This window comes from Rhinatrema bivittatum, chromosome 3 (genome assembly GCF_901001135.1).
Source record: "Rhinatrema bivittatum chromosome 3, aRhiBiv1.1, whole genome shotgun sequence".
In the NCBI taxonomy this organism is placed as follows: domain Eukaryota; kingdom Metazoa; phylum Chordata; class Amphibia; order Gymnophiona; family Rhinatrematidae; genus Rhinatrema; species Rhinatrema bivittatum.
Genome location: NC_042617.1, coordinates 182,298,626 through 182,326,076, shown reverse-complemented (window position 1 = coordinate 182,326,076; position 27,451 = coordinate 182,298,626). Strand labels below are relative to the sequence as shown.

Below are 27,451 nucleotides of genomic sequence, written 5' to 3'. Positions count from 1 at the left end.
TCAATTTATAATGCTGTATATGACAATACTTATGTATGCTTAAAATATGAATTTAGGGACCATCATACCACCCACTGTGCTCACAAGTTAAAACTTGTATCTCATGCACTTCATTGGGTCACTTTTAATCATTGGTCCAAATGCGCTAGCATCCAAGAATTCAATTTCAATTTCTTATATAATTTTTTTGTTTTTTTAAACGTTGTATATTAAAAGTATAAACTTCCCTTTTTGTAGCTGTCGGGGTTAATCGTCGATTAATACTTTTAATTAATACTTAATCGTCAATTAATACTTTTAATATACAATGTTTAAAAAAAAAATTATATAAAAAATTGAAATTGAATTCTTGGATGCTAGCGCATTTGGACCAATGATTAAAAGTGACCCAATGAAGTGCATGAGATACAAGTTTTAACTTGTGAGCACAGTGGGTGGTATGATGGTCCCTAAATTCATATTTTAAGCATACATAAGTATTGTCATATACAGCATTATAAATTGATAAATTTTCCTGCACCACGTGTTCCATTCACAGATTGTTTTAGTCGTGGGGCTATATAGTAAGAGAGATTTTGGATTTGGTGTTAGACTTCAATTACCCCAATATTGACTGAGTAAATGTATCATCAGGACACGCTAGAGAGACAATGTTACTGGATGAAATAAATGATAGCTTTTTGGAGCAATTGGTTCAGGAACCGATGAGAGGGAGCAATTTTAGATCTAATTCTCAGTGGAGCACAGGACTTGGTGAGACAGGTAACGGTGGTGGGGTCGCTTGGCAATAGTGATCATAATATGATCAAATTTGAATTAATGACTGGAAGAGGAACAGTATGCAAATCCACGGCTCTCGTGCTAAACTTTCAAAAGGGAAACTTTGATAAAATGAGAAAAATTGTTAGAAAAAAACTGAAAGGAGCAGCTAAAAAAGTAAAAAATCTGTAAGACGCGTGGTCATTGTTAAAAAATATCATTCTAGAAGCACAGTCCAGATGTATTCCACGCATAAAGAAAGGTGGAAAGAGGGCAAAACGATTACCGGCATGGTTAAAAGGGGAGGTGAAAGAAGCTATTTTAGCCAAAAGATCTTCATTCAAAAATTGGAAGAAGGATCCAACAGAAGAAAATAGGATAATGCATAAACGTTGGCAAGTTAAATGTAAGACATTGGGAGGTCACGTGATGTGGTGAGCCGGGGAAGCCCACTTTCCTGAGGCTCCCGGTGCCTGCCTTCTATCCACCTGCATCCTCCTCAATAAAACGGTTCTCAAGGACCTTAAATCCCCTGTCTGATAGCTTGGATGTCCATCGTGCACTATATGCAGAGATCTCCCACGACGATGGCATCCAAAACAGGGAAGAAAGAAAAAGAAAAAAGCAGAGGATTCGAATCCAAGATGGCAGTCGTGATGGAAACACTGCAGGACGAACCCAAGGTAGGATTAACTTTAGCAGCCATAAAAGAAGTAATCAAGGCAGCTTTAGATGAAAAGCTAGCTGGGGTGGTTAGCCAGCTGGCAGAGGTTAAAAACGCTCTCGCAGAGCTCTCTCCCCGATTAGTATTACAGCTTTGGAGGAGGACCTCACAGCTGCTATCACTATCAATGCAACACAGGAAAAAAAATTGCAGAATTGACAGAAAAAATAGATGAGCTTGAAAACAGGGCACGGCGCTCAAACTTAAGGTTTATGGGATTCCCAGAAACTATTTTGGACAAAGAGCTTGCTGGTGTCCTGGAAGCATGGCTGCCAGCAGCACTTAATTTACCAGAGCTTCAGGGCAGCTTAAAAATAGAAAGAGTACATCGTCTAGGAATAAAAAAGGCCGCTACGAATAAACCCAGATTGGTGATAGCGAAAATATTAAACTATGCCCACAAAAGTGAGATCTGGGGGGCATATAGGAAAACATCAGACATACAATATGAAGGCAGCAATGTCCGCATGTTTCAGGACTATTCTATGAAAGTATCAGAGCAGCGCAGGGCATTCTCTAAAATCTGCACTGCATTATATCACAAAAAAAATTAAATTCTCCTTACAATATTCAGCCAAGCTGAAAGTCTGGCAAGGAGACAAGCAGCTGCAGTTTGAGTCACCAAAAAAAGCAACAGAATTCCTGAAGGGTCTGGAGAACTGAATAAATACAAAAAATTGCAGCTACTGGGAGAGGAGGATAGCAAATAAAGGAACTTTGCTTGCTGTGAACTTAACAAAAGACAACATGTATTAGACTTTAAGCTTATAGAGGCTTGTAAAAACTAAAACTGGAAAATTATACGTTGCTTCCACTTTGAGAGAGGGAATGCATAACCATGGGGCTCAACCTTGACAAACTAAAAATCACTCACAGCTACATATGGGGATGGTAAAAAAACAAGTCAAAACTGTATTAGTATGGCCTAAATACACCAGGAGAAGGGGTCAGTTATATACACGCTGGCCTACCCCCACACCAGCACAGCAGAAGTAACTAATCCACCTGAGTTACCTAAGCAACCGGAATAGCTACATGGATTCACCCTGCTGCATACTCACAGAAAGTTCCTCCACCAAGGAGAGAATGCATAAACATGAGACCAAACCCTGACAAATTAACAATTACTCATAGCTGTATTTGGGGAAGGTTAAAAGACAAGAAAGAAATGGCTTACTGGGGCCTAACTACTCCAGGAGAAGGGGGACAGATATATTTATAAGCTGGACTGCCTCACACCAGCACCGAGAAAATAAATGATTAACTGAGCAGCCTGGCAACCTGGAATAGCCACATGGGCTTATGCTGAGTACTCACTAAAACATGAAACAGAGAGTGTCAAAAGATATACCTTAAGGCACTGGTTATGGTTAAGAATGGGTATACACCCCGATATATCAGTACTTACCACAGTGATCCACAGAGGCAAGGAGAACAAATGAATCTATTTTTGTCATTCTGGCAGAAGACCTGAGGATTATGACAATGGTCTCTTATCATTGTCCGTGAGGTTTTGCAGCACACTTTTAAGATGAAGACACAGCACTCGGGCACAAAGATCACAACCTCACACCTCATTTGATGAGGTTTTTTGGTAGAACTGAGGGGAAAGGGTTATTAAAAGTTAACTGTTGGGGGGAGGGCACTGGGGAGGGAAAGCTAATCTCTTCTATTCCAATTCACTTGTTATTTGATTTGATTACGAAGTATTTGACTATATGTATAATTCCTCACAAACAACAGAACAGCACACGCCAACAATGTGCCTTACACACACCACAGATTTGAAACAACCAAGGCTTTAAAAAACAGACGGGAAGGGCTGATCGAACTAAATTTGCCATAAGTTTCCCAGCTTTGTTTCCAAAGCAGAACAGGTGCTGTTTCCCTTTTTGCTGTTATCCGAGGTGATATAATATCCTATAGGGGTGTGCATTCGTTTTGAACTGAAATGTAAAACGCTACTTATTTTTTTTTTAACTTAAAAAAGTGATGAGGCGTAAACGATCGGATTTCCAGCTTATTCAACATAGCTATGTGAATACGTTGGAAATCGCGATTGTTGATCCAAAATAAAAATTTAAACCCCTCACCTTCCTTAATCCCCCCCCCCAAAGACTTACCACAACTCCCTGGTGATCCAGCGAGGAGTCAGGACGCCATTTCTGAACTCCTTTGCGAGGAGCACGTGACGTCGGCGCCACGTCGGAGTGACGCGGCGTCACGTGATTCCCCGCGGGTTCCCTCTGGCACCCTCGTTCGGCCCAAAAGGAACTTTTGGCCAGCTTGGGGGGGCCCCCCCAAGCTGGCCAAAAGTTCCTTTTGGGCCGAACGAGGGTGCCGGAGGGAACCCGCGGGAAATCACGTGACGCCGCGTCACTCCGACGTGGCGCCGACGTCACGTGATTCCCCGCTGGGGATGTGGTAAGTCGCCACTTATTTCCCCCTCCTACCTCCCCTGCAGTCGCCGTGGTTTCCACGGCTCTCTCTCCCCCAGCACGCAGCCCCCCCCTCAGTAGGCCCTTCCCCCCTTTGTCGGTTTCTGGTGAGAGCGGTGCTGAACTGGAGGCGCCCTTAGCCCCCCCTTCCTTTCCAGCCGGTGCGCCCCCTTTCCGCCTCGCCGGACCTCGCATTTTTGCCTTTACCTCTGGAGCCCTGCCGGGGGGGGTGGGGGGCCGCGTGCCCGCGCCAGACCGGCCCGCCTCCCCGAGGCCGGCGATTATGTTCGCTGCTCGACGGAGCCCTCCTCGAAGGGAGTTGATGAGGCCTCCCAGCAGGGGCAGCCAAAGCCCAAAAAGAGCTCACCCGCGGCGTAGAACAGCCCCGATACGTAATGTGCCAGCGGGGGCGGCCACCCCCCAGGACGAGCAGGGGGCGAAGGGTTCTGGGGGCCCGGGCCCAGCCCCCCGGGTGGTTCGCAGCAGGCAAAGATAGTAGGTTCAGCCAGCAGGGAAAAGGGAGACAGGCACAGACAGGGTAGGAATAAAGGGAGGCAAGCAGCAAGAGACAGTCCTAGGATAAGGGGCCATGACATAATGTCACCGCACAGGGATCCACATGTAGGACCGGGTCCACTCAGCCCTAGGCCTACTACCCCCACGGGGGGTCCCCATGAGGACACAGGCAGGAAGGAGCGCAGCGTCCCTGTGGCGGTTGTAGCCGACATCATCAGGCACTATTTGAACCAAGAGTCAGGGGGGTCCAGGTTGCCACTGGGAGAATTAAGCGGAAGGGCCGGGAGTTTTAGGGGGTGGCCACTGCACGGTGGAGACCACCCGGGAGAGACCAGGTTCTGTGGGGAGGATTGGGTGCTTGCTCCCTCAAGAGCTCCAAGCAGAGAGCAGAGCATCCCCAGAAGATTGAAGGGTGCTAATCAGGATGGGAGGGGAACAGCTGGGAGCCAGAGGGAGTGCGGGGCAGGAGGATCTTTTTCAGGTGCAGTAGGTGATGCTGTCCCAGGGCCGTCAAGGCAAAAGGCTTGGCGAGAGCGTGAACCTGAGGCGCGGCGGGAACTATCCAGGATGGGATCGTTGGAAGCGCAGTGGCCTGGAGATGAGCGACGGAGCGTAGGAGCAGCAGGAGTCCAGGACCGTGAAGTGCACAGCGTGAGAGCAGGTAGGCAGGGAGTTCGGGATGGTGAGAGTAGTGGTGGGCAGGCAAAGAAAAAGAAAAGTCCCGTAGGCCCAGTTTCTCGAGTTCCTCATCATCATCGACTAGTTCAAGTAGCGAAGATCGGGGTAGAAGTTCTGCTCTAGGGAGACATGTGACATCCAGCACTTGCTTCACTTAACTGAATTGTAGGAGGAAGTTCCCAAACATTTGGTTAAAAGAATTCGCAAGCGCAAGTTCGTAGACATATTTAAGTTGCTGGAAGGGAGGAGAGGTGGGAAAAAAGACAAAAGGAGGGACAAAAAGAAGAATAGAAGGGAAGGGTCAGGTCCAAAAATTTCCAAGAATATTGTTAATTGGGTCAGGGGTTTTCTTCGCCTTGCTAGTGTAGTAAGTCATTTTGATGCTACACAATATGGAGCGCTGTTGTCCTATGCGGACAGCATTTTAGGGGCTTTTAGGGACTATGATGGTTGGGCTTGGCTCAACTATGACGAAAAATTTAGGGATAAAATGGCAGGGAACAGGTTTATGTCCTGGGGATCGCAGGACATTCATTTGTGGCTAACATAAATGACAAATAAAGGCAGTGCAAACACCAAAAGTGGGGCAGCAGGTGGAACAGGAAGTGAGAGTTTAGGGGGTCTGAGGGTGGAGGAGCTAAGGGTAATTCCTCTCGAGGTTACGATACCACTCGAAGGCCCGAACAGGGAGGACAGGTCACAGGAGGCATTTCAGACGTGTGCTGGAGATACAAGAAGCTCACTTGCTTGTTCCCTGAATGCAAATTCAGGCATGCATGCTCTTCATGCGGGGGAGCACATCCGGTCTCCAAATACTCCCAGGGGCAGAAGCCTACCCTTGTAAAAGGTAACAAACCGTGAGGTATTGCATCAGAAGGCCGACTCCCCGATTGAGCTCTCCGCGTTGGTTGAAAGTTTACGGGGTTACCCTAATTTGGCAGCAGTGGCATTGTTAAGGAGCGGGTTTAGTGAAGGGTTCATCATCCCTTATGTGGGCCCGGGGGAAGGGGGGAGGGCAAGGAATGCAAGGTCGGCTTACAGATTAGCGGACATTGCGAGACAAAAATTGAGGGCTGAAATATTCTTAGGTAGGATAGTGGGGGCCTTTTGAGGCCCGGCCTTTCGACAGGATGCATTTGTCACCATTAGCAGTAATCCCGAAGAAAGTGCCAGGCAAGTTTCGGTTGATTTTGAACTTATCTCACCCGGACGGGTCTTCAGTGAATGACTTTATCCCGAGGCAGGACTGCAAGGTTCAATACGCGTCGTTTGAAGAGGCGATAACATTGGTGCGCATAGCGGGGGTAGGGGCGTTGCTAGCCAAGGCAGACATCGAGTCCACTTTCCGGCTGTTACCAATTCATCTGCGGTGTTGTCCCTTGTTAGGATTTTATTTCGAAGGGGGATATTTTGTGGATCATTGTTTGCCTATGGGTTGTGCGGTCTCGTGTGTGTTTTTTGAGGCATTTAGCATTTTCCTACAATGGGTTACTATTCAATTCAATAAGTGCTCCAACATGTTGCATTATTTAGATGACTTTTTGTTCATCGGGTCGAGTGAGTCCAACGAATGTCAGAGCCAGCTGACAGGTTTCTTGGAAATAGCGAAATCCTTGGGAGTGCCGATAGCCCAGGATAAGACTGAAGGACCGGTCACCAGACTTACCTTTCTGGGTATTGAACTGGATTCGGTGGACATGGTGTCGCGCCTGCCAGCCAATAAGGTTATTCACTTGCACGAAGCCGTGAGATCAGTCCACGGTGCGAGGAAAGTGACCTTGATGCAATTGCAATTGCTGATAGGATCCTTGAACTTTGCCTGCAGAGTCATACCGATGGGTCGCGCTTTCATTCGTCGGCTGTCTGCCCGGACGGTGGGTGTGAAGGCGGGGCACCATTTCATACGGGTTACTAGGGCGATGAAAGAGGAATTGGCAATTTGGGACAGATTTTTAGATTCATTTAATGGGGTTTGTATGATGCAAGAGGCAGAAGTAGCTAATGAGGACCTGGAGTTATATTCGGACGCAGCGGGATCTTGCGGTTTCGGTTTATATTTTCATGGGCGGTGGTGTGCGGAAGCCTGGCCAGGCAACTGGGTAGCTGAAGGATTGACAAAAAATATTACATTCTTGGAACTTTTTCCTATTATAGTCGCATTGACGATATGGGGGAAGGACTTACAGAATAAAAGAATGGTATAGTGGTGTGATAACTTAGGAGTGGTTCAGGTGGTGAACAGACAGGCTGCAAAATGCTTGTGGGTATCCAGACTGCTAAGGGAAATGGTTTTCTTTGCATGCACTGGAATGTGACGATACGAGCAAAGCACGTGCCGGGTAACTTGAACTTGATCGCTGATGCTCTTTCTCGTTTTAAGTGGGACGTCTTCAGGGCCGAGGCTCCGCAAGTGAGTTCACAAGGAAAGGTCTTCCCAGTGCTCCTTTGGCAGCTCGGCAGGACGACACCTGGGACTTGATATGACAATCATTGGCGCCGGCTACGTGGAAATCTTATCTGTCAGGCAGAGGAGCGGTTGCTCGGTTTTTGATGGCTTTGGGGTGGAATGGTGGGGCAGTAAGAGAAGAAGATGTGGTACAGTTTATTGTGTGGGCAAAAAGGGCAGGTTACTCTTTAGGGTCGGTCCATTGCCAATTGGCGGATTTTGCCTTCTTTCAGAAACTAGGGGGCGGTAGTGATCCACTGCATAGTTTTCCGGTCAAACGAGTATTAAGGGGTGGGGGTAGAGGATACGCTCATCTGGGTGACCAGCGAAAACCTTTATGATACGTCGAATTAGTTAAATTAGCGGAACAGCTGCGGCGGTCTGTATGTCGCGGTATGAGGTTTTGCTGTTTCGGGTGGCGTTCGCTTTTGCATTCTTTGGGGCATTGCGGGTCAGCAAATTAGCAGCAAAGTCCAAGGCGCAGTGCGAGGGGCATGGTTTGAGGGCGCAAGAGGTTTGGGCAGAGGTCGGGAACCTTTTTGGCTGAGAGAGCCATGAACGCCACATATTTTAAAATGTAATTCCGTGAGAGCCATACAAGACCTACCAAATTAATTTACTACAACCCCCCACCCTCCTCAGCCCCCCAAGACCTGCCAAAAGTCCCCGGTGGTCCAGCGGGGGTCCAGGGCTCGCAGACAAATCTTTAATAAAAAAAGTAAAAATCTAACAAAACCCCCCACCCTCCTGATGCCCCCCAATACCTCCAAAATTAATTTACTACAATCCCCCACCCTCCTGACCCCCCCCCCCAAAGACCTGCCAAAAGTCCCTGGTGGTCCAGCGGGGGTCCAGGAGCAATCTCCTGGACTTGGGCTGTCGGCTGCCAGCAGTCAAAATGGCGCCGACGGCCCTTTGCCCTCACTATGTCACTGGGGTCGACCAATGGCAGCAGTAGCCCCTGTGACATAGTAAGGGCAAAGGGCAGTCGACGCCATTTTGATTACTGGCAGCCGACGGCCCTTTGCCCTTCCTATGTCACAGGAGCTACCGCCGCCATTGGTCGACCCCAGTGACATAGTGAGGGCAAAGGGCCGTCGGCGCCATTTTGACTGCTGGCAGCTGACAGCCCAAGTCCAGGAGATCGCTCCCGGACCGCTCCTGGACCACCAGGGACTTTTGGAAGGTCTTGGGGGGGGGGACAGGAGGGTGGGGGGTTGTAGTAAATTAATTTTGGAGGTCTTGGGGGGCGTCAGGAGGGTGGGGGTTTTTATTAAAGATTTGTCTGCGAGCCAGATGCAGCCATCAAAAGAGCCACATCTGGCTCGCGAGCCATTGGTTCCCGACCCCTGGGTTTGGGTGTACGAGAGGTTAGTTCAGTTGAGGATTCAGAAATCCAAAACTGATCAATATGGCAGAGGCTGTTGGATTTCTTTGGTGAGAGCGCGAGATGAGGTGGTGTGCCCGGTGAGGAGTGCACAAGAGTTCATAAGGGTCTGGGCTAAAGTAGGGGGTTTCTTCTTGGTGCACGAGAATGGTTTGCCGTTAACCATCTTCCAGTTTGCGCGCGTGTTACAATGGGCGGTTGAAAGACTAGGGTGGGACGCGAGACGGTACTCGACGCACTCGTTTAGAATTGGGGCAGCAACTTCGGTGGCGGAGTTGGGATGGTTGGCGAGCAGGATTCAACGGCTTGGCCGGTGGAAGTCTACAGTTTTCAGGTCATACGTACGCAAATAGGATAGTAAGGGGCGTGGGAGAAATTCTGTACACTAACACAGTGCTTTGCTTTGCAGACACTGAAGGGGTGGACGATATCCGTGAATGTGCCTGGGTCATGGGCCATTCATACGTACATCACGCTCAACGGAGAGCAGCTAAAAGGCCATACGGCGACAATTTGAATACAGACCTATGGAGGGTGCAATGGTTTGGAAAAGGGGGAATGGCGTGGGGGGAGCTGCTTTCTTTCCTCCAGGGAAAGGTGCGAAGGTGGGGTGCACCGCGAATTTTGATAATACATCTGGGGGGAAATGATATTGGCAAAATGTCTTGCCGTAAGTTAGTTGCCATCATGAGAAAAGACCTGGCGCAAATCCTGCAGTGCATGCCCAGGACAAAAGTCGGGTGGTCAGATATTATAATCTGCATTAAGTATTGTACAGAACTGTTATGGTGCAACGGGGTTAGGAAGTTGAACCGACAAATTGGAAAATGTTTGGTTCAGCAGGGTGGTTTTTGGATTCGTCACGTTTGGTTCTGGGAGGTGTTGGGAGGGTTCTTTTTGGGCGATGGGGTGCACCTTTCAGAAATTGGAATGGATTTATTCAATAATGCCCTGGAGGAAGGATTAGAGCAGCACTCGATTTAGGAAGGCCGCAGTGGGGGAACAAAGGCAAAGAGTTTGCCTTTGTTTGTGGCGGAGAACCTGAGCCATAAGTTAGAATGTATGGTATTTCAATTGTGAAGGATATTGGAGGGGGGGGGTGAAATGCCCGTGTAGTTTTGGGGCTGATACACGGGAAGGCCTAAAGAGCAAGGGGGGGGGGGGGCCGATGCTCAGGCCGCATGCTTACCCTCGCTGGTGCTGTGGTGGGGTAAGTTTGGGGGGGGGGGATCGAGCAGACTTACCATTGGGACGCGGTGGTAAGTGAAGAGGAGCACAACGAAAAGGGGGGGCAATGTTTTTGGATTATTGTATTAACAAGTTGAGGGCTTGGGTTATGTTGTTAATAAACTGCGGCCTCGTTTTTAAGCCACAAGGTTGTAAGTGTTTTTTTTGTACAAGGGGTAGGGGGAATTGGAGCAGCGAGCGGCCGTCTTGCTTCCTCATGTTATTCCTCATGTTATTCCTAAGTCTCATGTTATTCCTAAGTCTACGCTTTTGGAGCCTCATATCATAACCTCTCTATTCTAGAAATTCCTCTGAGAAAAGTTTACTTCTTGTGCATTTTTGTACCTATTTTACATATATTTTTGTAATTGTACTTATGTGATTATTCTGTAAATTGTTTTGAGAGCTTCAGGAGAAGGTCGACTAACAAAAGTAATAAATGAAATGAAATATTTGAATGTCTTTATCATATCCCACTTTTTCCGGGTATACATATTTACATCGAAGGCCCATCACAGAATTTTTAAACATCTATTTATTTATGTATTTAAAAGTGTTTATATACCCCTTAAACAATGGCGTTAGATCAAAGCAGTTTACAAAAACACACTCTTAATAATAAAACATAAAATTGCACATAAAATAATTATTAAAACAAGTCAGAAAACAATAAAATCATAACCAGATGTCAGAAAGATAAAGAGTAGCATGCCTTGGGAGAAAACTGGGAGGAACTCAATTCGCAGTTGATTATCTGTAGGGAATGGAACATAGAAAAGTTTTTAGATGTTTCTTGAAATTCTTTGTGTTTGCTAGATGCCCGAGGGAGAACGGAATAGAGTTCCAGATAGTCAGGCCTGCAACTGAAAAAGTGCATTTTCTTGTGAGGTCAAACCTAGCCATTGTAATAGAGGGGACCTCGAGTACATTTCATCTACAGGGTTGATACAGACAAAGGGTACTATATAACCAAATAGTAGATTTCTTGTGGATAAGATTGTGAATGATCGATAAACTTTTTTATTATATCCGTAGTGAGATAGGAAGCCAGTGTAGGGAGCAAAGAACAGGAGTAATGTGGTCTCTAAGATTTGTGCAGGTAAAGTTATGAGCAGCGGCATTTTGAACCAGTTGTAAAGGGCGTCGGCGGGTATAGTCTGGGAGCCCTAATGATAGCGCGTTGCAGTAATCCAACCCAGTGAAGATCAGAGCTTGCAGCACTGTGCAAAAATCTGTGGGATATTACAGAGGTTTTAGGAATTTCAAAAGATGAATCTTGTAGAAAGAGGTTTTGTTTTGTTTTTTTATTACTGACGAGATGTTATGAGACATAGATAATTCAGAGTCAAGCTAACTTCCAGATTCTGAGCTTTCATTATTATGGGAATGGAGGGACTATCAAGAGTTAAATGCGAAGGGGGACGACCCGAAGGCTGGGGGATTGTAGATAAATGCAAAATTTCTGCTATAGATGTATTGAGTTTCAGATGGTTGTGACATAACCAGATATTAATAGACCTGATGTAAAGACTAAGGATGGACAGAGTGTTAGACCAAGAGATACTGTATAAGATGAAAAATTGAATATCATCTGCATAAATTTTGAATTCTATACCTAAGCCGGCTAAGAGATGGCAGAGAGGCAGTAAATAGATGTTAAACAATATAGCTGAAAGCGAGGATCCTTGATGGACACCAGAGGGAAGAGTATATCATTCAGAAGAGTAGGGGCAAATGTTAACCTGCTGAGGGTGGTTTGACAAGAAGGAGTTAAATAATTTGAGAACAGTGGTTTGACTCCTACATAGACACTTAGGTGTTGATTTTAAAAGACGCGCGAGGTTCACGGCACATGCACATGGAAGCATCAATTTTATAACATGTGCAATGCGGCACATGCATTTTATAAAATACATTTCCTGCGAACACATGCGTGCCAGATTTTCATGTCCACGCATGGATGTGCAGGCAGGTGGCCTGCTCTGCGCGCGGGGGGGGGGGGGGGGGGGGGATTTTAGAATAACATGCACAGCGATACGGGTAGGGCTTCCCCAGTTCCCTTCTAGTCCACTTCAATAAAGAAGCGGCCTGGGAGGGAACTTCCTTACCTATAATCGTATCCTTCCTGCCTCTTCCCCTCTCTTCTCCAACCCTAAACTAATCCTACCTATCCCCATTTTTTTATTTTTGTACTTACTGCTCCTCCAGAGCAGATGTAAACTCCGTGTGCTAACTGGCTACAGGCGCGTGCTTCCCCAGGACAGCATCTAATGGCGCTGTCTCGGCCCACCTCTCGCCCCGCCCCTCCCCGCATCTTGGCCCGCCCCTTTCAGCAGGCCTGCACTTGTGCACATATCGGGGGTTACGTGTGTGGCTGGGCCTGTTCTAAAATGCGCACTGTGTGCACAAGGCCGGGCCATGCGCATAACCTCCAATCTTTATGCACGCAGGCTTTTTAAAATTTAGGCGACAGTATGTGATGGCAGACAAGGACCATACAGCCCATCTACTTTCTTTTACAGTAACATAGACCATAGTTGTTCTCTGCACTGTTTATAACTAAAGATCCTCTGTCCTTATGTAATTAGTTACTCAAGGTAATACCTTCTCGGTGGGCTGCCTGTTTCTTGTGGTAGGAGGCATCTCTTGTCATGGGAAGGGGTGGGCTACAAGGCACCGATACTCTTCACTTAGAATTTTTTTTTATTGCTGCAGCCCAAGGATGAAGGGGCCTGATGCAAAGGATAGCATGAGAAATGGAGCTGGCAGTGAGACAATCACAGGAAGCCTATAGGCCACTTCCCACTGGGAGAAGAAGAGAAAGTGCTGGGAAGGGGAGGTGGCTAAATTATTTCCCACCTCTACAGTTGAAGGTAGCGAAGGGGTCCAAGAGAGCTGCAGGAGCAGGGTTAGGAACCTGCTGCTGCAGGAAAATTAAGTGAGCAAATAATCAGTGAGCGAGAGCCTCGGGGAAGGCTAGAGAAGCATGGGTGGGTACCTGATCTTGGATGGAGAAGCCCCTGCAGGCAAGGGCCGCTGCAACCAACACCAACCTTATGATTGGGCATACCGGTCTAAAGACCTGATAGGCCAATCTGCCCCTGGTCATACACACTGTCTCACACTCACTTTCATACAGTGACAGACATATTGTTTTCCCTTTTTAAATTTCATTACTGGGGGGGGGGCACAAATTTACTTTTATTTAATGTTTATTTCATTTCCTTAAGTTTACAAAAATGAAATAAACATTTTTTGTTGGTTTTTTTAAATCCCCAAAAACGGCGTTAATAAAAGAAATGAGGCCTCCCTACAATCCATCCCTCACACCCACAAAAAATGCCAGGGCCAGGATCCACCTAGGTCCCACTTATGCAGTCCAGGGAGATCTGATGATGAGGCCTAGGCCCAGGCCAAAGCCTTGACCTTGCTTGGCAATAGACCTGGGAGGACAATGCTATCATGGCCTAAGCTCCACGCTAAGGCCCGACTTGGTCGCAATGCTGAGGCCTAGACTGGATGAAAGATCTCAGCCTAAGATCAGGCCTAACTCAGTTACTCACCTTGGAAAGGTGTTGAGGTAGTGTGATTAGGTTTGAATAGGGAACAACATTTGTTAATCAAGGGAGCTGTGAGTCACTCAGGCTGACTAACTAAAGTTAGACTGTTTGTAATTCCCAACCCACCCACCCCAAGCTCATCCCTTAATTTATAGGCAGGTGCCACTTGCACAAAAAAAAACCCAAAAAAAAAAAAAAAAAAAAAAAAAACCCCATCAACAAAAACTTTATTGAGAATTCGATCAGACCCCAGTAGGCCACTACCAGACATATAGTGAATTCACTAATACATTTAAAGGAACTTAGACACATTCCTAATCCCATAGCAACCTAAAACTTAACTAGGAACTGATCAAAATTGAGATGAAGGCAGCAGTCCAGCAGCAAGAGGGGGGCTTCCCAGTCTTTTGCATCGAGTGTCACATGTATGATTTTTTACCCACCGGTGAGAAGTTGTACATGTGCACGCGATGCAAAGAGCTCCTGGCTCTCAGAGAACGAGTCCGATCTCTGGAGGCTAGAGTGGCAGACCTGGAGGAGCTGAGGGAGACAGAGAGGTATATAGATGAGACCTTCAGGGACATAGTAGTCCAGTCCCAACTTCAGACTGGCAGCCCTGGTGCTGCCTTGGAGGAAGAAGGTCTCATAATGGGAGAGCACCAACCAGATGTAGCAGGAAAGGATCCTGTAGCAAGGACCTGCTCTCTAGGTGATGCATTGTCCTTTCGCACTGAGGATATCTCCCCAAGGCCTACTGCCCAGGAGGGAAGGGTTAGGTCGGCCGTCATAGTTGGTGATTCGATTATTAGGAATGTAGATAGCTGGGTGGCTGGTGGGCGTGAGGATCGCCTGGTAACATGCCTACCTGGTGCGAAGGTGGCGGACCTCACGCGTCACCTAGATAGGATTTTAGACAGTGCTGGGGAGGAGCCGGCTGTCGTGGTACACGTGGGCACCAACGACATAGGAAAATGTGGGAGGGAGGTTCTGGAAGCCAAATTTAGGCTCTTAGGTAGAAAGATTAAATCCAGAACCTCCAGGGTAGCATTCTCTGAAATGCTCCCTGTTCCACGCGCAGGTCACCAGAGGCAGGCAGAGCTCCGGAGTCTCAATGCGTGGATGAGACGATGGTGCAAGGAAGAGGGATTCAGTTTTGTTAGGAACTGGGGAACCTTTTGGGGAAGGGGGAGTCTCTTCCGAAGGGATGGGCTCCACCTTAACCAGGATGGAACCAGACTGCTGGCGCTAACCCTTAAAAAGGAGATAGAGCAGCTTTTAAACTAGAACAAAGGGGAAAGCCGACAGTCGCTCAGCAGCGCATGGTTCGGAGAGATGTATCTTTAAAGGATACTAATGATGCACTAGAATTAGGGCATCCCGACAGTGAGGTTCCAATAATTAGAAAAGTAGTCCAAATGCCTGTAACTAAAAACTCACCTGAGCTAAAAAATTCTAACTTATCCCTATCAATTAAAAAGCAGAATAAAAATACAATCAAAAAACAAACTTTGAAATGTTTGTATGCTAATGCCAGAAGTCTAAGAAGTAAGATGGGAGAATTAGAATGTATAGCAGTAAATGATGACATAGACTTAATTGGCATCTCAGAGACATGGTGGAAAGAGGATAACCAATGGGACAGTGCTATACCGGGGTACAAATTATATCGCAATGACAGAGAGGAGCAGTCGGGAGGAGGTGTGGCGCTTTATGTCCGGGATGGCATAGAGTCCAACAGGATAAACATCCTGCATGAGACTAAATACAAAATTGAATCTTTATGGGTAGAAATCCCTTGTGTATCAGGGAAGACTACAGTGATAGGGGTATACTACCGTCCACCTGGTCAAGATGGTGAGATGGACAGTGAAATGCTAAGAGAAATTAGGGAAGCCAACCAAATTGGTAGTGCAGTAATAATGGGAGACTTCAATTACCCCAATATAGACTGGGTAAATGTATCATCGGGTCACGCTAGAGAGATAACGTTCCTGGATGGAATAAATGATAGCTTTATGGAGCAAATGGTTCAGGAACCGACAAGAGAGGGAGCAATTTTAGATCTAATTCTCAGTGGAGCACAGGACTTGGTGAGAGAGGTAACGGTGGTGGGGCCGCTTGGCAATAGTGATCATAATATGATCAGATTTGATTTAATGACTGGAAAAGGAACAGTGTGCAAATCCAAAGCTCTCGTGCTAAACTTTCAAAAGGGAAACTTTGATAAAATGAGAAAAATTGTTAGAAAAAAACTGAAAGGAGCAGCTACAAAAGTAAAAAATGTCCAAGAGGCGTGGTCATTGTTAAAAAATACCATTCTAGAAGCACAGTCCAGATGTATTCCACACATTAAGAAAGGTGGAAAGAAGGCAAAACGATTACCGGCATGGTTAAAAGGGGAGGTGAAAGAAGCTATTTTAGCCAAAAGATCTTCATTCAAAAATTGGAAGAAGGATCCAACAGAAGAAAATAGGATAAAGCATAAACATTGGCAAGTTAAATGTAAGACATTGATAAGACAGGCTAAGAGAGAATTTGAAAAGAAGTTGGCTGTAGAGGCAAAAACTCACAGTAAAAACTTTTTTAAATATATCCGAAGCAGAAAGCCTGTGAGGGAGTCAGTTGGACCTTTAGATGATCGAGGGGTTAAAGGGGCACTTAGAGAAGATAAGGCCATCGCGGAAAGATTAAATGATTTCTTTGCTTCGGTGTTTACTGAAGAGGATGTTGGGGAGGTACCCGTAATGGAGAAGGTTTTCATGGGTAATGATTCAGATGGACTGAATCAAATCACGGTGAACCTAGAAGATGTGGTAGGCCTGATTGACAAACTGAAGAGTAGTAAATCACCTGGACCGGATGGTATACACCCCAGAGTTCTGAAGGAACTAAAAAATGAAATTTCAGACCTATTAGTAAAAATTTGTAACTTATCATTAAAATCATCCATTGTACCTGAAGACTGGAGGATAGCAAATGTAACCCCAATATTTAAAAAGGGCTCCAGGGGCGATCCGGGAAACTACAGACCGGTTAGCCTGACTTCAGTGCCAGGAAAAATAGTGGAAAGTGTTCTAAACATCAAAATCACAGAACATATAGAAAGACATGGTTTAATGGAACAAAGTCAGCATGGCTTTACCCAGGGCAAGTCTTGCCTCACAAATCTGCTTCACTTTTTTGAAGGAGTTAATAAACATGTGGATAAAGGTGAACCGGTAGATATAGTATACTTGGATTTTCAGAAGGCGTTTGACAAAGTTCCTCATGAGAGGCTTCTAGGAAAAGTAAAAAGTCATGGGATAGGTGGCGATGTCCTTTCGTGGATTGCAAACTGGCTAAAAGACAGGAAACAGAGAGTAGGATTAAATGGGCAATTTTCTCAGTGGAAGGGAGTGGACAGTGGAGTGCCTCAGGGATCTGTATTGGGACCCTTACTGTTCAATATATTTATAAATGATCTGGAAAGAAATACGACGAGTGAGATAATCAAATTTGCAGATGACACAAAATTGTGCAGAGTAGTTAAATCACAAGCAGATTGTGATAAATTGCAGGAAGACCTTGTGAGACTGGAAAATTGGGCATCCAAATGGCAGATGAAATTTAATGTGGAAAAGTGCAAGGTGATGCATATAGGGAAAAATAACCCATGCTATAATTACACGATGTTGGGTTCCATATTAGGTGCTACAACCCAAGAAAGAGATCTAGGTGTCATAGTGGATAACACATTGAAATCGTCGGTTCAGTGTGCTGCGGCAGTCAAAAAAGCAAACAGAATGTTGGGAATTATTAGAAAAGGAATGATGAATAAAACGGAAAATGTCATAATGCCTTTGTATCGCTCCATGGTGAGACCGCACCTTGAATACTGTGTACAATTCTGGTCGCCGCATCTCAAAAAAGATATAATTGCGATGGAGAAGGTACAGAGAAGGGCTACCAAAATGATAAGGGGAATGGAACAACTCCCCTATGAGGAAAGACTAAAGAGATTAGGACTTTTCAGCTTGGAGAAGAGACGACTGAGGGGGGATATGATAGAGGTGTTTAAAATCATGAGAGGTCTAGAAAGGGTAGATGTGAATCGGTTATTTACTCTTTCAGATAGTAGAAGGACTAGGGGACACTCCATGAAGTTAGCATGGGGCACATTTAAAACTAATCGGAGAAAGTTCTTTTTTACTCAACGCACAATTAAACTCTGGAATTTGTTGCCAGAGAATGTGGTTCGTGCAGGTAGTATAGCTGTGTTTAAAAAAGGATTGGATAAGTTCTTGGAGGAGAAGTCCATTACCTGCTATTAGGTTCACTTAGAGAATAGCCACTGCCATTAGCAATGGTTACATGGAATAGACTTAGTTTTTGGGTACTTGCCAGGTTCTTATGGCCTGGATTGGCCACTGTTGGAAGCGGGATGCTGGGCTTGATGGACCCTTGGTCTGACCCAGTATGGCATTTTCTTATGTTCTTAGGATTCAGCCCGGAGGCCCAGTCCCAATTCCTAGCCCTAGGTCCAGGCCCAGTCAGAAACTTGGATCCCAGCCCAAGAGGCCTGGTCCTGACACTGGGGCCTCAGCCTTGGCCAAGACACAAACCCAGGCACAGGCCCAGACCTGGAGACTAGAGACCAGGCCTTGGAGCTCCTCTTCTTTCTTCTGTCTTCTTAAAATGACATCGTTGGAGCAAGGGGGAACCAAGATGGCCGCCACTCTGTGACACGAACCCAGCTCGGCTCTGTGGCATTTTTGTAGAAATTCTGATTTCTTTGCTGTTTTTTTAATTTCCTCCATAGCATGCCCCACACTAAAAAAAAAGCAAAGATTCGTGAAAATATTACCTCTACCCCAATGATATCAACGCGACAGCCGCGGATCGAGGATGCGTTTGGACTTGTGCACCAGAGCCCGGAAGGTGGGGCCGCTGGCGTCTGTAGTAGAGAGCGGTCACCAGACGCCTTGGCCGACGAAACATCGCTGAGCCCCGGGGCTCCAACATAAGAACATAAGAAAATGCCATACTGGGTCAGACCAAGGGTCCATCAAGCCCAGCATCCTGCTTCCAACAGTGGCCAATCCAGGCCACAAGAACCTGGCAAGTACCCAAAAACTAAGTCTATTCCATGTTACCATTGCTAATGGAAGTGGCTATTCTCTAGGTGAACTTAATAGCAGGTAATGGACTTCTCCTCCAAGAACTTATCCAATCCTTTTTTAAACACAGCTATACTAACTGCACTAACCACATCCTCTGGCAACAAATTCCAGAGTTTAATTGTGCGTTGAGTAAAAAAGAACTTTCTCCGATTAGTTTTAAATGTGCCCCATGCTAACTTCATGGAGTGCCCCCTAGTCTTTCTACTATCCGAAAGAGTAAATAACCGATTCACATCTATCCGTTCTAGACCTCTCATGATTTTAAACACCTCTATCATATCCCCCCTCAGTCGTCTCTTCTCCAAGCTGAAAAGTCCTAACCTCTTTAGTCTTTCCTCATAGGGGAGCTGTTCCATTCCCCTTATCATTATGGTAGCCCTTCTCTGTACCTTCTCCATCACAATTATATCTTTTTTGAGATGCGGCGACCAGAATTGTACACAGTATTCAAGGTGCGGTCTCACCATGGAGTGATACAGAGGCATTATGACATTTTCCGTTTTATTCACCATTCCCTTTCTAATAATTCCCAACATTCTGTTTGCTTTTTTAACTGCCGCAGCACACTGAACCGACGATTTCAATGTGTTATCCACTATGACACCTAGATCTCTTTCTTGGGTTGTAGCACCTAATATGGAACCCAACATTGTGTAATTATAACATGGGTTATTTTTCCCTATATGCATCACCTTGCACTTATCCACATTTATTTATTTATTTATTTATTTATTTAACGTTTTTATATACCGAGGTTCTGGTAACAATGTTACTAATCACTTCGGTTTACATATAACATTGAAAAGACTTAACATGTTTGTCTTACAGAGAACAAGGAAAACGAGGAACTGGGACAAAAATAAATTAAATTAAATTTCATCTGCCATTTGGATGCCCAATTTTCCAGTCTCACAGTTCCAGCAATGCCATTTCGACCCCCAGAAGGAATGGGGCAGGAACAACTGAATCTGGCATTGAAACTTCTAGCTCCAAGGACCTTTAACTCCCCGAGAAGTGACGGAGAACAACCGTCTGCTTCGGTGAGCCCTGTTGAGGGCTCCGGGGGAGAAAAAGAGGAAGCAAGCCAGAAGAAAAATGGCGCAGCTGGTCTCCTAGCAGGGAGAGGTAAGGAACCCAGGATTGAGGTGATTGTGGGGAGGCCGATGGAGATTGCTGAAAAACTTACCTTGGAAGAAATATGGAAAGTGCTCATAAATATGAATAAGGCAATATGTGACTTGACTACCGTGGTAAAGCAAAATATGGATAAATCAGATGGTTTTGAAAATAGAATCCAGTTAGTGGAAAAGACAGTACAAAAAGTAGAAACTGAGATAATAGGAGTGAAAGAAGTTCAGTGTAACTTTATTAAATCTGAAAGCATCTTGATAAAACGGATGGATTCTTTAGAGAATGAAATTCGTCGAAATAATCTGAGACTCTTGAATTTTCCTAAATCAAAATGGATGACGGCTACAGATTTCTTTAAAAGCTATTTTAAGAATATTCTTGGTTATACTGATACCTCTATCCCTGTGTTTTCAAAAATGATTTATCTGCCAGAAAAGAAGGAAGAGAAGAGAGATGATGAAGAGCCAGATAATTTATCTGAAATTTTGGAGAAATCATTTGAGATTAAAATTGAGACTAGAGCAACCTTATTAGTAACGTTTGTCCAAACTACTGATAGAGATAATATTCTAAGGAAGTTTTTTCGAAATCAGAATCTTTTGTTTTACGGATATCAAATAAGAATTTTTCCGGATATTACCAGGAAAATGCAAGAAAAGAGAAAAGATTTCCTAATGATGAAACGAGAAGTGATCTCACGTGGAGCTAAATATCTTTTGAGGTTCCCCTGTAGATGCATACTGCTATACCAGAATAATAGATATATCTTCACTGAGCCTGCACAGCTACGTCAATACCTGGACTCCCACTCTTAAGAACTAGGAGAGTTGGACGATGGAAGTTATGGTCCACAACACAGAATTTTTCATCTAGATGAATGATGAAATCACATTTTCCTTGCAACCGCTTAATATTTGGATCCCCCAGTGTTTCTATAATTAATAAGAAAATATTATTTCTTCCTTAAGTTTAAGGACTGTAAATGTACTATTGTAATGATTTTCTTTCTTTTTTTCCTTTATCTATTTTCAATGTAAATTGCTGAAACTTCAATAAATAAAAAATTTAAAAAAAAAAAATGACATTGTTGGCTTGAGAACGTCCTGGAGCAACTTAATTTCAGTACTTTCCTCCTCATCAAAGGGTGCCATTTTGATGTATGGCAGTTCATTTAAACTGATGAGCTCCATGGCCTGGTCTCCAGCCTCCGGGTCTGAGCCTTAGCCTGGACCTAGGCCTAGGCTGATGCCCTAGCATTGGGATCCAGACTCTGGGCCAGGTCCTGGCATCAGGCCTGGGCCTAGGTCCCAGTGTTGGAACCGGGCCTGTGGGCCAGGCCTGGCACTGGCTTAGTCTGGGACTAGGCATCGGGGCTGGGCCATGTCGTCAGAACCACGACGGATTCAGTAAATGAGAGCCAAGAAATTTCTCAACCCTGGCAAACTTTTCCAGGCCTAAATTTTGGTTCAGGTCCCAGTCAAGACCCCAGCATCAGGCCTGGGCCTATGTGTAGGCGAAGCCCTGTCCATGGGTCTAAGTCTAGGCCCAACGGGTAACTTTTTATTTTTTCCAAAATGAAACATGAAAACCAACAAAATTTCATCGCATTTTTATCATTTCATTTCAAAAATCACATGAAATTAAATAGGAAATATCGTTGTCATTTCCTATTTTGTTTCCAACAAATGCACATGCTTACTAATTAATGATAAGAAAATACTTGTATAGTATGATCCAGCACATAGAGGTAAAATATTGTTGCAATTAAAACAAGATTACTTCGTGATTAAAATGTCCTTTCTAAACTATTCAGTCTATTTACAATGTTCACTATATTGCTTTAGCTTTCTGTTTCTGTTTTATAGGATGAATCAGCTATCCTTACCTCATCTTATAAATTTTATTATCTGCCTTGCTCACCTCAATATCCTAGCCCTCTTTCCTGCCAGGACTGCACCGAGTGCTAATTCCACCTTCTGCCTCATTTGCCATTTTTCTCAATAACTCATCCTGCCTTGTCCTACTCCCTTTCAATTCTTCTATTTTTGCATCTTATACATTTCCAACACTATCATCTGCACAACCATTGGATATCTTGATCCTTCTGCAGACATTCCGCTGGATATTATATCTGTCCCACCTGCAGCACTGAGTGAGGTAGCAAATGATTGGTTCGGGTAATTAATTATGGTGAACACTTCCATTAATAATCAGGAGAAAGTAGTAACATCATTCCTTTTGGGTAATTGCCAGGATCTTGTGGCCTGGTTTGGCCTCTGTTGGAAACAGGATGCTGGGCTTGATGGACCCTTGGTCTGACTCAGCATGGCAATTTCTTCTGTTCTTATGATCCTGGGGGAATTCTGCACACAAAAATTTAAAATTCTGTGTACAAAAACTTGCAAAATTCTGCATACTTTATATTGGACAAAATAACATAATATACATGACAGTCTTTAAGTAATTTAAAATGTAATACAGATAAAAAAGTTATTTCTTAAAGATGCAGGGTTTTAAATATTTTGAGCAGAATTTCCCTAGAAGTTCACTGTAAGAGTGTCTCTTCCAATCTCTCTCCCTGCTCCCCTGACCAGTCTCCTTTTACTTTGCCCTCTCAGGCCCTGACTCCTCCCCCTGGCACTATCTCTCCTCTCCCCCTGAAAGCTAAATCCCTTCCACACTATCTCCTCTTCCAGAGTTTGACCCCTCTCTCACCCTCTCTCTAACACACACAGGCTCTCTCAGTCTGGTGCACATATACACCCTCTGATACAGTCTCTCTCATGCACACACACACACCCACACACACACACCCTAATACAGAGTCCCGCTCTCTCGCACAAACACACACACCCTCATAGAGGCTCATTCTCTCTTTTGCAGACACAGCCACACAGGCTCCCTTTTTCTCTCACACATAAACCCTCACACAGATTACCTATGTCTCTCTCTCACACAGTTCTGCACACTGGCTCCCTCACTCACTCAACCACACATACACATCTAGGCTCCCCCCCCCCTCTCTCTCACACACACACCCACACACACACACACAAACACATCCCTTCACTCAGGCTCCCTCTCTCACAAACAAACAAGCGCCCTCACATAGGCTCCCTCTCTCACAAACAAGCACCGTCAATACACAAAATCCATTTTTCACTTATACTAGCTCTCAATCTCTCACATACATACACACTGCTTCACAATCTCCTCATTTGTAAAATACCTCTGCAGGCAGCAAATGTAGCATTCCTAGGGACTGCAAAGTTTATTTTAAATTAATAAGGATCCTGAGTCTTTTTGTTTTGAGATGGGCAAGATGTGTGAGCATGGTCGTAAAATTGACTTTATACTTGAGAGCTGGTGTGCTTCTCCAGAAGCAGACATTAAATTCTACATTGTATTCAACATTCTAAGCGACATTCCAGAGGGGATTGAAGGTTACATTTTTCTTTTTGTGGAGGATACTAAGATCTGTAACAGAATGGACAGGCCTGAAGAAGTAGAATGAAAAGTCAATGAAGAAAGTCTGAAGAGTGGTTGAAGATTTGGCAGGTAGAATTCGATGCCAAGAAGTGCAGAGATATGCATCTGGGCTGCAATAATCCAAAATAGCTGTATGTGATGGTAGGGAGAAACAATTATGTGTACTGACAAAGAGAAACATCATGGAGGTAATAGCGTCTGGTGATCTGAAGGTGTAAAAGCAATGAGACAAGGTATTAGGTAAAGCCAGAAGGATGCTGGGCTGCATAGAAAGAGGGATAACTAAGAAAAAGGAGGTGAGAATGCCCTTATACAGGACCTTGCTAAAACCTCTCTGGGACAGGAGTACTATGCTGTGTTCAGTTCTGAAGACTGTATCTAAAAAAAAGAATAGAGATGGTAATGGTCGATAAAAAGAAGACCAAAATGCTGTGGGATGTGTATTGGAGGGCATATGAATAGAGAATGAAGGATCTAAATGTATATCCTGGAGGAGATGAGATGCAAAGGAGATATGATTCAAAAATGCACACCCGGAGAGGTATGAAAGATGGACCAATTTAAAACCTTTTCAGGAGGGAAGACTCAGAACCAGGGGTTGAAGATGCAGAATTGGCGCCAGTGGTGCACTTCGGGACATGGTAGCCTGAAGCTGGAAGTGTCAGGACACATTGGTTATGATTGGAAGAATACAGGCTGATTCAGGATACGTCAGGCCAAAATGGTTATGGTTGGACATGGCATGATGAAGCTTGAAGTGGCAGACCCCAGGGGTTGTGATTGAAGCAAGACAGTGTGATGCAAGATATGTCAGGCAACAGTGATTATAGTTGGAGCATGGCTTGCTGAAGCTGGAAGTATCAGGCCACAGGGTTTGTTGTTGAAGAAAGACAGGCTGATGCAGGATAAGTCAGGCCACAGTGGTTATGGTTGGAGCATGGCATGTCATGCTGAAACTGGAAATGTGATTGTGGTTGAAACAAGACAGGCTCATGCAGGTCCCAGGAATTCTGGTTGGAGCATGGCATACTGATGCTGGAAGTGACAGACTACAGTTGTTATGGTTGGAGCATTGCATGCTGAAGGTGGAAGTATCAGGCCCCACGGGTTGTGTTTACAGCTAAGCCAGCTGATGCTGGATATATCAGACCAGAATGGCTATGGTCGAAGCATAGCATGCTGAAGCTGGAAGTGTCAGGCCACAGAGATTGTGATTGGAGCATAGCATGCTGAAACTGGAAGGCCACAGTTTTTATGGTTGGAGTATGGTATGCTGAAAGTGGAACCATTAGACCCCATGAATTATGGCTGGAGTATGGCATCCTGAAGCTGGAAGTGTCAGGTCACAATGGCCATGGTTGAACTATGGAATGCTGAAACTGGAAGTGTTAGACCCCAGGGTTTGAGGTTGGAGGAAGACAGGCTCATACGCCCCCCAAGTATTCTGGTTGAAGCATGGCATCCTAAACCTGGAACTGTCAGATCACAATGGCTATTGTTGAACCATAGCATGCTGAAGCTGAAGGGCCAGAGTGGTTATGGCTCGAGCATGGAATGCTGAAACGGGAAATGTCAAGCCCCAGTGGTTGTGGTTGGAAGAATACAGGCTGATGTAGGATACATCAAGCCATAGTGTTTATGGTTGGAGGAAGGCACACTGTAGATGGAAGTGTCAGGCAATGGTGGTTATGGTTGGAACATAGCATGCAGAAGCTGGAAGTGTCAAGCCACAATGGTTATGGTTGCAGCATGGCATGCTGAAACAAGAAATGTCAATACACAGTGGTTATGTTTGGAGCATGGCATGTTGAAACTGAAAGTGTAGGGTCATAATGGTTATGGTTGGAGTATGGCAAGCTGAAGCTGGAAGTGTAGATCTCATTGGTTATGATTGGAGCATGATATCCTGAAGCAGGAAGTATCAGAGCCCAGGGATTGTGGTTGGAGCATTGCATGCTGAAGCTGGTTAAGTCAGGACTCAGTGGTTATGCTTGGAGCATCACATGCTATAACTGGAAGTTTCAAGCCCATGGGCTGTCATTGGAACATGGCAGACTGTAAGTAGAAGTGGCAGAATCAAGTGTTACTGGATGGAATATGACAAACAGAAAGCGGATGTGGGAGGCCCCAGGATTTGTGATTGGAATATGGCAGGCTGAAACTGTGTCAGTCTCCGGTGGTTGTGGTTGGAGGAAGACAGGTTGATGCAAGAAATGTCAGGCCATTACAGTTATGGTTACAGCATGGCATGCTGAAGCTGGAAGTGTCAGGACCCAGGGAGTGTGAATGGAGTAAGCAAGGCTTAAGCATCATATGTCAGACCTGGTGTGTTGTTTGGAGCAAAGGAGACAGAGGAACTCAGTGGAGTTATGCCCAAAGTTTTTTATTATGGCAAAGCCAGCAGAGGAACTCAGTGGAGTCATGCCCAGTGGTAGTGATTGTGGCAAATCAGTCAGAGGAACTCCTACCCCAGTCATAGAGTTTTTACAAACACCACCACTGAGGCACGACTCCTCTGACTTCCCCTGCTTTGCCCCAAATAGTTATTGGGGTAAAGTAGAACAGGGAAATCAGTGGAGTCATGCGTCAGCAGTGGTGTTCGTGGAAAATGAGGCAGAGAAACTCAGTGCAGTCAAGACCGTGTGGTGGTTATGGGAGAAATGGAGACAGAGGAACTCAGTGGAGTCATCCCCCTACAGTGGAGCAAAGCAAGCACTCTGTGGAGTCATGATCCTGCAGTGGTGAGGGGTAAAAAACAGGCAGAGGAACTCTGTGGAGTCATAACACATTATTGTCTATAGGAATGAAATGAATGACATATGTTTCATTCATGAGAAGTACCCCGTTTATTTTTGGGACCACGAATGCAACAAAAGGGGCATATTCATTTCAGAATTAACATTTATTTTTAATAAATGTACATCCCTACTAAATACTAGCTGAATAACTATTTGTCTGGCTAGAATTTAGCCATATAAGCCAGGGTCATTCCAGGGGCAGGGGAAGAGGCAATCTGGAAAAGAGCTGAGTTTGTTGGATAAGTTATCTGGCTAATTCCAATATATAGAATGAGCCAGATAACTTAACCAGGCCAACTGGGGTCAGCCTGTAAAGCTGTACTAAAGTTAGCCAGATAAACTTATCTGGCTAACTTTAAGATAGCTGGCTGGAATCATAGGTGTGGGTGACCACTGAATATACAGCATTAGTTAGCCAAATAAGTTTATTCAGCTTACTAGCAGAGCCACACAGTGGCTGAATATGGACCTTCTATTCTAAACTAAGTTCTGGGGCTCATGGTATATTTTGGATCACTGTAAAATGTTGCATACTGAGACAAGGAATAAGAGACATATTTACTAAAGTGCCTGAAGAGTACCCACATTTCACACTAATTCTTCCACCCAGTCACTTTTTCACTTTTAAGATGTTTACGATTACTTACACTAGTTACTAAGCTGGAGTATATATTTGCGAGTAAAAGCCGCACAAACGTCACTTTGGCAGATTTTAAAATAGCAATTTCTTTGCATAAATGTTGGCCCCCACCTTAGAACAACCTTGGCGTACCCTATTTTTTAAATTTACAGACCATGATTTATGGGTGTATGTTATGTTGTAGTTTTGAAAATAGCATATATTTGTGTATCTGCTATTTTATATGCGCATCTGCTAATTTTGATGCATGCATCGTTTGAAAAATCAACTTTCAGTGAGTAAAACTGTGTTTTCTATCTGGTTTACAGACTAAACAGAACTGAGGAGGAGAAATATGCCCGCAGAAAGTGCAGCTGGTAATTAATATCAATCTCATAAACTATTTTTATTAGTGGACAGATTGCAGCCATACATGTACACACCCTCACCAAGTACAAACAATTCAGACAGTAGGGTCTCTAGAGAGAAGTATTTGGGGGCAACATGGGGTGAAGCTAAG

At 44.9% G+C, this 27,451-nt stretch overlaps 1 long non-coding RNA gene across 2 annotated transcripts in view; it reads left to right on the top strand.

Annotated features, from left to right (window-relative positions):
- The first annotated feature begins 1,204 nt into the window (after nucleotides 1–1,204).
- Nucleotides 1,205–27,451, top strand: part of LOC115088715 — an 83,280-nt gene continuing 57,033 nt past the window's right edge. For both annotated transcript variants that reach the window (XR_003855834.1, XR_003855833.1), the window contains exons 1-2: nucleotides 1,205–1,442; nucleotides 27,261–27,308. This is a non-coding gene — a long non-coding RNA (uncharacterized LOC115088715). The remainder of the gene's footprint in view (nucleotides 1,443–27,260; nucleotides 27,309–27,451) is intronic.